The sequence below is a fragment of the Simochromis diagramma genome, unplaced genomic scaffold (assembly GCF_900408965.1).
Source record: "Simochromis diagramma unplaced genomic scaffold, fSimDia1.1 OVJJ01000321.1, whole genome shotgun sequence".
In the NCBI taxonomy this organism is placed as follows: domain Eukaryota; kingdom Metazoa; phylum Chordata; class Actinopteri; order Cichliformes; family Cichlidae; genus Simochromis; species Simochromis diagramma.
In genome coordinates this window covers 12,824,910-12,838,568 of record NW_024386772.1, presented here as the reverse complement: position 1 = coordinate 12,838,568, position 13,659 = coordinate 12,824,910, and the positions used below count along the sequence as shown (strand labels likewise).

At 40.4% G+C, this 13,659-nt stretch overlaps 1 protein-coding gene across 2 annotated transcripts in view; it reads right to left on the bottom strand.

The window, feature by feature from the left end:
- The window catches only part of LOC120745160 (mitochondrial import inner membrane translocase subunit TIM16-like), a 111,299-nt gene that overhangs the window by 18,424 nt on the left and 79,216 nt on the right, over positions 1-13,659 (bottom strand). The window lies entirely within an intron of this gene.

Here is a 13,659-nt window from a genome sequence, read left to right as displayed (position 1 = left end):
ACGTACTGCTAACGAAGTATGTGAAATTAAAGAAAAGGGAATACTTTTCATAGGAGATAATCCAAGTGAAAATGGATAATCATGGAAAAGATCACCTAAAAAGTCAACAAAAGCTTTGGAACAGACTAATGCTTTCAAACTATAGCATCACGATCCATCAAGGGTGCCAGACGCAGGCAAATAAACAATACATCAAAGCTGACGAACTCTGTCACCTTTGTAAACTGACACAGCAATCAAACCTATGTGCTTTGTGTTGTCTCAATGTGCTTAGCAGTTTCCATTAGCAGCAACAGAGGATCCACAGGCTGCACCACAGAAGTAAAAGCAAAGGGTCACAGTGAGGCTGCTCGACTCACTCTGTATCATAGTTGTACTAGCCTTTAACTGAAATACATTCAACTGTCCTCACGTAAAACTGTCCAAATTTATCTCACTCCCACAAGAGGAAACCAAAGTTTCAGCTCCGACCTTCTGATACTAAATACAGCACTGCACCGATAGACCACAGCATTAAAACCACGTTACTATCTCTGTGTAAGTCTCCCATCAGGCCATCAAAACTGATCTGATCCATCAAGGAGTGGACTCATCTTTGAAGATTCATCTCTTTTTCCATGATCCAGTGATGCACTCTGTCAACTGAAAGAGGCAACTGCAAGGAAGCTACCATGACAGTCTGTAACAATGTTTTATATTTGCATTTTATTTATTTATACAACAGGGACGATACATATTAACGTCGCAGCATTAGAAAAATAGGCTTAGGTAGGTGATTTGTGTCAGAGTGGCATCTCCCAGCACACTTTGATTGGATAGTGCATTCTACAGTCATGTCTGCAGCCATTAACATCTTTGACTCTTTATGCATGTTGAAAAGTACAGTTGTAATTTAAAAATTAATGCTATTTACTCTAAAATCTATTTGTGGCTTGATTATTCTGGTTAATCTGGTTTGTTTGTGATTTCCAGAAGTATTTTCAGACCTCCCAAAGACATGTACATCATTGTTCCATGCATAAGGTATGGTATATGGAGATATTATCTTTATTTGGACTAGAAAATTGAACTGAACCAGTGAATCAGTGTAAACCGCACGGATCATCAGATCATATCAGACAAAGGAGTCTTTGTGGCTCAATTGAAGGCGATAAAAAACTTCACACTGAGACAAACTGTAGGTTCTCATATGGTTTAAAATCTAAAGATACAGCTCTGCTTGAGCTGACTGCAGGTTCAAAGACATGAGTTTGAGGTTTCTCAACGGGTGCTTGAGCCAAGCTGCACAGACATCCTGCTGAAAACTGAAATGTACAAAAGTGTGACATATTTTTTCCACTGAGTATGTGTTTAGTTTCCACTATGTGCTTTTAATAAGTGTGCCGGGTCTGCCGGCATAGCTACCTTCAGTAGCCAGTTCATTAGAAAGGAATTAGAGTTGACGCAGTGCGTTCCTGAGAGGGGGAGAAAAGCCAGGATTGTCAGTGGAGAGGCCAGCTGTGGCCGTGTCTGAGCCCCACTGACGAACCCCTCAGATGGGCTGCCAAGCGCCTGCTCTCTGCTTTCTCCTTGCTCCATCGGGCCCCCATCCTCTGGACCAACACACACACACACACACACACACACACACACACACACACACACACGTGCATGTACTCGTACACATGCGTACATGGACCACGATTTAATTAAACTCACTGAATCCGATGTCAACAGGTCTGCAGTGACCCTTATGACACCCACCATACAATTCCACATATAACCACACGCAAAGTTGCCAAATGGAAAAAAATGCAGAAGCTTCCACAGTATTTTTCTTCGTGTCCTCAAGAAACAGAATAACGCTTCATTAGCATTCCAAATTATCTTCATACCGACACAGGCTACCCAAATTGGTGCGGCCAATCGCTCACTTAATCCATTTCCGCAGGCAGAAACAGCAAGACCTGCAACACTGCTACTAATATTGCTGCCGCCACATAACGCATCTCTGCAAAACACCAAACATGTGCAGAAAAATGGCCTGAACCAGTGAATGGGCTATTGGGCTATTGAAAATAGCCCATTGCAATGCAGCTTCAACACATCTCGAGGCAACTTAACAGAATGCTGCATGACCACATGATCGGCATTACATCTGCTTTACATAATGTTGACATGAAGAATGAAAAGCCTGATCTTTATTTTCACTGGAGGGGACGAAGGGCCGATTAAGGACGAGGGGGCTTAATCGGGCTGAACAGATATGTACACTAAAATGATGAAACGCATACAGATGCTTTTCTAAGATAAATTTTAAAAAAAAATACTATCTGAAAAATGACAGATGCTCATGTCAGCACAAAAACACACAAATGTGTGGAAAACTGGTCCAGACTTGCTCAGTTATAAAACAGTCAGGTCACTGGTCATAAACTGGTGGGAGGGCTCAGCCTCTTGATTGTCAGTGCTCAGTGGGAATGGGCTTGTTGTAGGATGTGGGTGGGCATGAGGGAGAAATAAGGATGCACTAATGGGAAACACAAATACTTAAAATGCTCATATGCATGAAACACACTTTAGGAATTAAGACTAGCGTGCTAGAGGAAATAAATAGCTACTTTCATTACCGAGACATGTTTGTGTGTTGTGTCTCTATATCTCTAAAAAGCTGGTAGGTGCAATAGGTGAGATGATGATCACAGCACCCCTGAAAGGATGCGTTCCGCGTTAACCTCGGGGTTCAGCATCAAGGGCCCAGGCTAGACAACCATAGCGTGACCTGTCGCTCAGGGCCTGGGAACCAGTTGGTAGTTGTGACTGCCTCAGAGCAGAGAGGAGAGGACGTGGCACAGAAGACAGACAGCAAAAGGGTGAGGGTCACGACTGCTATGACCCTCTCTGCTGTTAGGTTACCTGAGAAAACTCCTGCTCTTGTCATGGTTGTAATTTAAACGCTAAACACAAAATACAGTACACATGTTAAAGAGGAAGTGTGGAACTGTTTTGCACTCTTGACTTGAAGTTGATAGATTATTGGACAATAGTAATATCCGAAAGACATTATTCGATCACTGGATACACTGAAACAAGGAAATGTGGAGACTTGCTTTAGTTTCAAAGCTAAAAATTATCTGAAGAAATAATTACACTCACTGAATTATCAAATTCAGTGTTATTTATCAGTCTCAAAGCACAAGGTGCCTTTTTATGGTAAGATAAAGATCCTACAATACTACAAAGAAAACAGAGAAAACCCCAACAATCAGACGATCCCCTGTGAGCAAGCACAACCCAGGAAGAAACCTCCCGTAGAGCCAGGCTCGGGGAGAGGCAGCCTTCCTCTAAACCTGTCGCGATTCATGTTGTGTGATAGAAAAAACACACAGAGATTAATAATAATTAGCCAAAATGAATAGAATACAACTAAAACAAATGATATTTACAAAACTACGGTATATCTCAGCAGGTAACACAAGGCAAGCTGCATATAATCTGTATCGGTGTCTTTGTAAATCCACTTCGTTTTTGCTATTTTCTGACTCAAAAATGAAAATATCTTCTGGTTTTGAAAATAAAACCAGAGAATTAGAATGGCATGCTTGCAATCACCCATCGACATCACGCAGTGCACAGTAATTATTCTGCATACCAGAGCCATAGCTGAAATGTACATTTCTAACAGGAATCACACTGGCGACGTAGGTCCACTCTAATCTATTTTTCCTGCTGTGGAAAGACCACATGTGCCCCGAACTGTTGCTGGTTTACGCTACACACACTGCAGCGCTCAGTAAAGTCTAATATAAAAACACAATCCACCAATAATGGCCTTGATGAAGGACTTACAGCCCTGTTAAAATATTGTCCAGCTAAACAGACTGTGGTCAGTCTCAGAAGGACATTCTGGTGCTTGACAGCAGCAGCCCAGCCGACAGTTTGGAAATCTCTGATTTTCTTCAAGGCTAATGGTCTGGAAGAACAGCTCATAACTGCTGACTCAAACCTCCAGAACATACTCACCTTAGTGTATATGTCTGAGTGTATGCGAGACACCCGCTCATGGCCGGCCAAGTCTGCATTATTGGGAATGCTAAAACCATAAAACCCAGTGATTTATGTACGCAAAACACGACTGCTTAATATTTGTTTTTCCTACAAGCCCGAGTACATTACATGTGTGCAGATGAGTTAAAGGGGTCAACTCGAGAGAAGGAAGAAGAAAAATAAAGGGAGAAACATAAACCCTAAAACAACTTCTTCAAACCTTCTTCACAAGAAGAAACATTCTTGAGGCGTTGAGCGGAGCACCTTTCAAGGATCCACATTCACATGTTTTGACTCTGTGGTGTCTTCAACTCTTGAATTATCAGCGAGTTTATCAGTCTCATTCTGTCCGTCTCTGGCACACAACTGTTGTGGATCCGAGTCTTTGTATCATGCACACACACACACACACACACCTACACACACCCACACATTCATATGACTGTGTCCATACTTGCTCTTTCTGCTCAATCTGAATCACCACCTTTATCGCTTCTATTCCCGCCACCAATCTCTCTCATATCTCAAAAGCAGAAATTCCAGTCCTGTTGGATAACAATCCTAAATCTCTAAAAAGAAAAAAAAACATTCAGGAGTACAGAAAAGGATTGTTTTCAAAACGACAAGTGTGATCTTTTGTGAAAATTTACACACAAGGTTTGGTTTAAAAATCCCTAACCACATCGTTGGGGGTCGGTCTAACAGCCTCAAGACTTAGCTTGGCTGCACTAACCGTGACCCTCTGACGAAATTCTGTGTTTTACCTTTAGCAGGTCCAGCACGCCCACACTAAATCTTCTGCTTTAATGGTAGAAGCAGGAATAAGCACCGTAAAACACTATAAAAAACTCACAGAACAACAGATTTATTATGAGACACGGCGAAAGACTGAGGAAGGGAGAGCAGAGAGTCAGCGAGAGAGAGAGAAGTAAAAGATAAGATCGCTATCACATTTTTGTAGTAAATCACAACAGTTATGCATGTCCACATACTTGTGTGTGTCCAAGAATGCTTTGAGCTCATAACGCAACATCTGGGAGAGTTAGAATGAAGCGATACCCGCTCCAAAGAGAACCCGAGAGATTGTTACAGAAGACACCATAGCCTATACTCAATAGCCTTGATGAGCTGCTGGTACGAGCAGACCGGCTCCGATTTCTGCCCCCATCCGCACACATCAAAACACATTTTTCTTCTCTTGTTCCACCATCTCTGTCTGGTCAACGGAGAAACCACATTTTTTGACCACCTAATCACTGAAACAATTACTGACGGATAGTTTTCCAGTAACACGCACACAAAAAAAGTTTAATGAGATGTATAAACATAACAGTTTGTGGTAAAAGGAACAGTGGAAAGCTATGCATTTCTGAAGTTCGCATTGAAACATACACTTCCAGTATAGTTTGTAAGCCACCGTCTTTTAACAGCAACCACTGCTCACCAGATATTTACAAGGCTGCTCGGCCCGGGCTCATTTCCATCCGCTACATGACAAAGCAGCTTTGAGCAATTTGTTAACACAGCACATGCATATTCTTCCAGAGGATAAAGCTAAGTGGTGCTCAAGTTGCACTGAATCAGACGGGCCCTGCAAACACGAAGGTGGCCGGATTGTCATGAAGTGAAAAGAAACAGAAAATCTAAAATAACAGTTGCGGCTTGGGCCCTTCTTCTAAAACCCGACAGACACCGGGACGTGAGCCTGGCTCTCTCTTTTCATTTAATCAACCTCTTGACCTTTTCTCAATGTCGAGTCCTTTGCATCCATCTCTTTATGGTATCAGCGTCGCAGCTGAGCGAACACCTGTTATCTGTGCGTGCGTGTTTGTTTTTAGTCTTTTATTTAACTAGTCATTTTTAGCTAAATTACTCATGTGACTGCCTGGTCAAAGAATAGCAACAACAAAAAAAAAAAAAATGCAACAAGGGCTTCAGACTCAGGCACAGTATCATTACAAAACAACACACAGTGGCTGAGAGAGTGTGTAGCAACGCTGCCGCAGTAGTTTAGAAACACAGCACGAAGGTAAGACCACACAGTTTGCATCTGGGCATGGAAAGATGGTGGGATAATAAAAAATGTAGGGTACAACACTGAAAGATTTACCCAGTACTGTGAAAGGCATTAAACAGAAGAAGAGGAGGTGAAAGAATAATACTGACAAACCCTCTCTCTGTGCTCGGTGGACTTTACGGGATTTGACTCGCTATGAATCAGAGGGGTGGACTTTTAGTCTGTGGAGATATTAAACATTGATGTTTTCTCACAATGTATTTATTTGAAAAGAAAAATCTAACAAAGCAAGTTGTTAAATCAGAAGCTGGAATAATTAGATGTAAGCAAAGTCAATATTGCAAAAACAAAAACCAAATTAAGATGCTTAAACACCATCTTTTAGTGTAAATTATGCATGTGCAAGCACCAGGATGACCTGATCGGACCTTTGCTGCTCTCTGCATTCTGAAAGAGTTTCTGCCATAGTACCAATCCTGCAATTGTCATAGTGAACATAATATAGCTAAGCTTCAGTCATTCCTGCACTTAACCACAGGCATGCTGTTGCTACTCAATACCTGGCATACCAAAGTGCAAGCTGAAAATCTGTCTGAGAGGTAGAAGGAAGTGAGCACAGAAGGAGTGCAGGACAGACAGTTGGAGTTGAAGGGAAGTGTTTATGTGCACATTTGCATATTATATAATTTTTTTAACCTGGGTTAATGGATTGTTTTTGTAACATAAGACACTATTAACACAACACTGACAAAATAGCTTTTAAGTTGACGTAGCTAGCTTAGCAAACACTTCTCTAATTACAGCACACACAGGGTGATGTTATCAGCTAGTGATAAGAGTCGTGATTAATGTCAAATGCCAAAAAAGATCAAATATTCACCGTCCCCTTTGCTTTCTTTTAGGTCTCCACCAAACTCGGAGGAAAGTATTTGGCTCTTTAACTGCCAACTGAAAACAGCCATCAGCTGTAATGAATAAAGTGTCTAATGAGAACAATAACAGCTTGCCTAACGAAGTTACAAACCAGGGAATCAAATCAAGTTCAAACTTGCTAATATGCTTGGTAGAGCTGAAGGGGAATTGCAGTGTGAGGCAATAAAAAAACCCTCTAGTCTCTAAAGAAGAAAGACACAGATATACAAAAAAACTAATAAAAAAACCCAACCTAAACAAATAAAGAAGGAAATACTACATTTTAGGATAAACAAAAATCTTACTGTCTTAGACTAACCCAGGGACAGGTCCCTCTAAATCCTAAGAAGCAACCTCCAGGAAAGAAAAACTAAGCTGCTGCGTAACTGAAAACCTGCAGTTCCTCTAATCGTTATTTTGAGACTGTGTCTAAAAGTGAGCAAAGTGAGCAAATGAGGAAATCCACACAGACTCACAGTAAAATATTCATATTTAAAATATCTAAATATGGCCACCTCTGGGTCCCACTTTTAGAAGATGACAGAAGCCAAAATGCTGAGATCAATCCTTTAAAGCAAGACTCACTGTGGATGTCTATCTTTTTATATACAGGCCACTCAGTCTCTCTACCTTGGCTCTTAACCCTCAGCCACTGCAAAAATCCCTCAATTTTAACTCAAGGGAACAGATAACTAGTAACAAGTGCACTGTCTACAAATGCAAGATACCACAAGCTGACACGGCACCAAAGACTCTAAAGACCTTGAAGGGTAAATAATACCTATAAAAATACAAACCACACAGATGCTAAAGGAAGCATGTTCTCAATCAGCTTGATAATGTACGTTAGTAAAGCCAAGATTGTTTTTATCCTTTCTACAATAAAATGTGCTCTAATGGTTTGTCCAGCTCTAAGGCAGGAATGAACCAGCTGTGCTGTCTGCCATTTCTGTCTCGCTCCTTAATGAGAAGTGCTAGCGTGCACAAAGTCAACAGACTAGTAAACCTCAAAGTGAACTATGGTCTGACCTCTGTAGGTCTCCGTGTATTTGCTGTCTCGCCCTCCTCTGTGTGAAACAAACAGCTCCTGCAATCACTAAAAGTTCAGTGTTGGGATTCTTGAGGTCTTTGTGTTGAGGGCTTTTTATGTTGACATAACTAGCTCCAACGAGACCAAAAGGGAATAACCAGACCATATGGAAATGAGAAAAAGCCCCAAATCATAATCATAAAAAGTATTAAAAACAAAATAATAAATATATGAAAAACAGGAGCCATTTTTTTATTTTCTTTATGACATCCTGTCTGTGTTCCCAAAGCAAGATTTAGTAATACAGCTTGTTAATTCCCCCCCCAAAAAAGGGTAAAAATATATTTTGTGTAACCACCCCAAGCCCTTTTTTAAAACCCTAAACAATAAGTAAAATTCAGGATACGCACTGTTCCTTGAGCCGTACCGGGCCTGATTAACCAACGATGGACGGCACAACACACAATAATAATTTATGTGCGAAAGGTTCCTCTAAGGAAGACAGCTTTATGAGGAACACACTGAAATATAATGTTTAGACCTCACAAGAGAGGATGGGTGGAAACAGACGACACTTCACTTTTATCTGATATGGTGTATCTAATGTTAGCATTATGTGTTTGCACTCACACAAATAGTGACAACTTCTGCTTCTTTGCTGCTCGCTCTGTTGACCATATTTCTCTGTCCCTTTCAAGTTCCCATAGCAGCCACTAATTAACCATGCATGTTCTGAGGTACTCCCTCTTCTTTCCCAGGTTTCTTCCCCTCTCCATGGCACTATACTTCCCATGGACATCCTCCTGCCGGGTGCTGTGGGAAGAAAGGCAGCTCAAGCCTTAAGAGGAGGTCCCAGCCTGTCTCTAGGCAGCCCACACACACACTCCCGTCAAAGCGCATTTATGTGTGACGGGAAGACATGTAGTTGTGGATAGAGGAGGATGGCGTGCATGTGCACAAAACGCAAATGTACAGAGTTGCAAATATTTATGCACATACACTAAACACTAAAGAAGGACATAATCTCCTCAACCTCTCAGTGAGACAGAGGATGGAAAATTAACGACTAATCATTCCCACGCTGTCCTAGGAAAGCAATGCAGCTTTTGTGCTTTTCAAAATTTCAAAAAGTAACAGATGTTAGGCATTCCTGAAACACTTGTGTAACAAAATAACATTGAAGGAATAGCCAGAGAAAAGCAAATGAATATTCACACTTTGTGTGACCAGAGATTTGTCACAGGTAAAAATCTTGAAAATTATGACAAATGGTTTAGCAAATGTGCATAGCTGCATTGTTTGGTTACAAAATGTGCCATCAGTGTTACTCTCTAAAATGTGATGGACACTGTTTTTGGAGCCAAAAGAAGAAAAAAAAGAGAGATCATAAAGCTAGCTTTGTTTATTTAAAAGACAGCATTTTGTTGTGCCGGCTGACAACACGTGGAATGAGTGAATAAGTGAAATGTCATTTTGTGGTTACCATGCTCTCATTCTCACTCATTGTTGGCCCGTGTTTGCTCCAAGGATGCTTTTCTTGGGTTTTTTTGTCCCAAAAAGCTCCTAAAAGTAAAAAGCCACAGGCATGCTGTGAACAACAAAACATGAACACCTCAAACCGAGGCACACGTTTGTGTGTTGGCAAAGATCTGCAGACGTGATAATGAAGGTTAGGCCTTTGTAGTTTCACTTCAGTTCAATCATATTATAAGCACCAATTCACAGTAGCTGGTCCACTATGAGCAAGGACTTGGCAATGGTGGGAAGGAAAAACTCCCTTTTAACAGGAAGAGACCTTCGTGAGAACCAGGCTCAGAGAGGGGCAGAAACGTTTTTGCAAAAGAGAAGAAGAAGAAAAGCAGGAGTGCATTATAGAGACAAACAAAGGAAGAGAAACGACAAAGGTTATGTGGTCTGTCTATGCTCGGGTCCTCGTGGGGGTCTGTTTGTCCAGGACAAATGTGGAGATGCGTTTAAAGGGTCTTACAGCATTTGGTGTAAATATCTCATCATCTTTGTGCTTTATGTAGTATAACAAAATTAACCTTATCATTATATTATATATATTCAATAAGCCTACACTAGACAAGAGTGTAGTGAGCAAGAAAAATGGGAAAAAAGCAAAGGGGGTAATTTTCCACAAGAAAAATAACTGTTGTTGCACATGCAGAACTAACCTATAATTACAGCAAAGCAAGCACAAACAACATATAATAAGCCAAACAAGCCAACAAATATCCAACTCTAATCCCTTTTAGCTGTCTTTAGGAATAAAGGAACTGGCCCTTAAAATGTAATTAACATTAAACACTGATATTTACGGGAATGTACGTGTATTATTAAGACCCATTCAACTCATGAAAACTGAGGTCAGTAAGAAGAAAGGAAGGTAGAAGACAGTTTACACTCAGTTTAGCCTTTCTGATAACATTTTTGTGTCGCAAGGACTCAAGCAGGCAGAATAAGAAATAAAACAAGGCTTTAATGGGCGGCGGTAAAGAAACAAAAGATGGAAAGAGTCCAAAAGAGGTCAAGCAGCAAAAAGATCAACCTAAGGGGACACAAAAGATAAATGACACACATATACACAAAATGTGCTGATTAGGGAGTAGACAGGAGGAGGCCGAGACACAGGTGGACATAACCAACACAGGTGAAAGTAAATCAAAGCAATCAAACCGACAGACAGCAAAACTAATGCAAGACATGAAAGAAAACCCAGAATTCAAAGTAAAAACGGGAAATAATGAAGAGAACTAATACAGACATGAGGACCAGCACCGAAGAGGAGCAAGGAACCGAGACGTTAACACAGAAAGATCAATTTGAAAGAAAGGCAGATGTAAATGTAAAAGTGAGATCAGAGGTCAAATGTGACAAAATGTTTGGATGTGATATTTAGAATTTCCTTATACGACTATCACTTCCTAAAAGTTGCCAATACAAAGACAGGCAGATGAATTTAAAACAAGTGTTTTAAGAAAAAAGGCATTTTATGAACGTTTGAACTTGAAGAAGACGCCAGAGGTCCAAAGTAATGTGATATTTAGAAACCCCATACAGACAAACATAAGGCCACGTAGAGGAAGGGGACCTTCACTGATTCGACCCACACAAGATTTAAGTGGGCTATATGCGGCCTAAAATGTAAAATGAGTTGCCATATATCATCTGCATCATATTACAAGACCTACACCTCGATCTTAAGCACATCAGTGTGCACAAGTTTCACTAAAATCTAACCAATACTAGAAGGAATAGTAATTCTTGTGATTTGCGAATCGATGGACAGAAGCCTCGCCATAGCATCAAAAAACCCAGGAACCCAAACTAGAGACCGTGGTATTATGTGCCTTTGAGACAAAAGTGTTTCTCATACAGCTGTCTGTGTGCTATGGAACACCCACTGTCCTCACAATCATTTTAATTTTACTTTAAATTGTCATATTTCTATTTTGGATAATTATGCCAAACAGTTAATCCTGTGTCAGCTAAGATCTACAGTTAAATACAGTGTTTGGTCAAAGTTAAACATGAAATAGAGACTTTAAAGGTTACCACGTATCATGGAGGCAAGAAAATAAATAAATAAAAGACGAATGAAGACCAAAAAGATGAAGCAGATGTAATCGTTAACATCTGCTTCACTACAGGGTGGGGACAGTCTGGTTGACTCTGTGCAGCCACATATTCAGAGGACCAAATGAGACGGAAAAGAGGATTCGAGGAGAATAACAGTGAAGTGAGCTACAAGAAAATTAAAGAGCGCATCTTTTATGAAAACTGACAAGAAGAAATTTTCAGTTAAGTCCTTAAAAAAAAAAAACTAAAAAAAACAAGCATGGTGCTGTATGACTAAGTGCCTCAAGCATTAAACCCCTAGCAGGCTGCAGAACTGGCTGAGCACCAAACCAGTGTTTTATTGGTTCCCCTGGGCAGTGTTATAGGCTGCCTCACCATCTTTTACTGAGCCCTGGTGATTAGGAGCGCAACGTGCTGATGGCACGCAGAATGCTGTTACCGCCACTTTGATTTACACCCCTGACCAAATGCCTGTCCGCTAAATATGTGTAAATATGTGAAACAGATTACAGGAACGCATTGCTGCTTGGGACATTTAACCAGGAAACTATGTGAAGACGGCCAAAAATAGACTATTCTACTATTCAAGCAGTGTTTGATGAGACTGGATAATATCTGTTGACAGCAGATATTTGTTACTTTTTAACTAAGAGGCTAGAATATACTTAAAGTCAGAAAAGCTTAAATCATATTATATAAGTAATAAAATATTATACAGTTAAATGCTTTATTAGCTTAAGTAGAAATGTAGATTTTGGTAACAAATCCACTAAACAGCCTCAGCCCCAGAACTGATATTACAGAGGGTAGTTATAGGAAAGAAGGATTTTAAAGTCTTTAGCTACATACAAATGACACACGAAAAACATAATAACATTTTCAATATTAAGAATTTCCACACATATAATAAAATAATAATAAAGTTATTATTACTAAAAATATGCATTATGGACTCCTTCAAATAAAAGCTGTGAAAAAAGCAGCATGGTCCTGGTGAGGATGAGGTAATATTTATGATTACTCCAGCTGGTTGCTGCAAGTTGTAAAAACAAAGCATAAAAAATTATGAGAGTCAAATCTGGAGATGCCGGACCAACACACATGAGCTGAATGACAAATATAAACGATAATACAGCACCAGGGCAGAGGCACTGACTTTGTGAACCTCAAACATATGCACTAAAATGCAGCAGGGTAAGACTTATTTACTCTTTCTTTATTTCTTCCTACCACATGAGACTTAGTTGCGGCAGTGACTCTGGAGCTGCATCTGGCCCATGCGGAACGTGTGTGAAATCATTTCTCTATTCCTGTCATTTACTGTAATGCTTTGCAGATGGAAGCCTGTGCGTTACATGGAGGAAAATGAGCGAGAGAAATTCATGAGCCACAGGCAAAGTGGAGACTGCTATCAAACAGTAAATGGTAAAAAGAAAAAGAAAAGAAAAACGCAAGCATGGCTCAACAAGTGGCTAACTAAAGCACCCGTTGCTCAGAAGATACTTAAAGTTGGGGGTGGTTTAAGGAGACACGTGCAATAGTGTGAGGCTACAGAGAGGTCTGCTAGTTGAATAATTCTCTTGTTGGAGTGTCTCTGCCTTCAGCCATGAGGAATTAAACCTGGCTCAAATGATCTTTTACAATTTCTTGCCAACATTAAGAGAAAAAGCAGCAACGTGCTGATAAAAATCAGCCACTGTATGCTTCAGGGATCTGTGTAATTCTGTGACATGAGGCCAAAAGCACACACCGGTGGTGACACAGTTCCAGAGAGCTATCGCCTTACTGCACCTTGTTGGGAAAGGCTGGCATTGAAATAGGCTCCCAGCTGCCAACGGGTAGTTTGTCACTGGAGTTAGGAAGTATTTGATAGCTTTCTCAGCTTGAAGACATCTCCGTCAACGAAAGCAACCATATGAGCTAATGTAAACCGCACGTACACTGTGGAGGCAACTGGCTGTCCCCCATAAGTGAATGAACAGATGAAGCATAAGAACAAATGAAAGAAACAGTTACTAACATATTATTCTCATTTAATGTGAAGTTGAATATGCCATGGATCACTTTTTAACCCCCAGCCTTTTCCATCTGA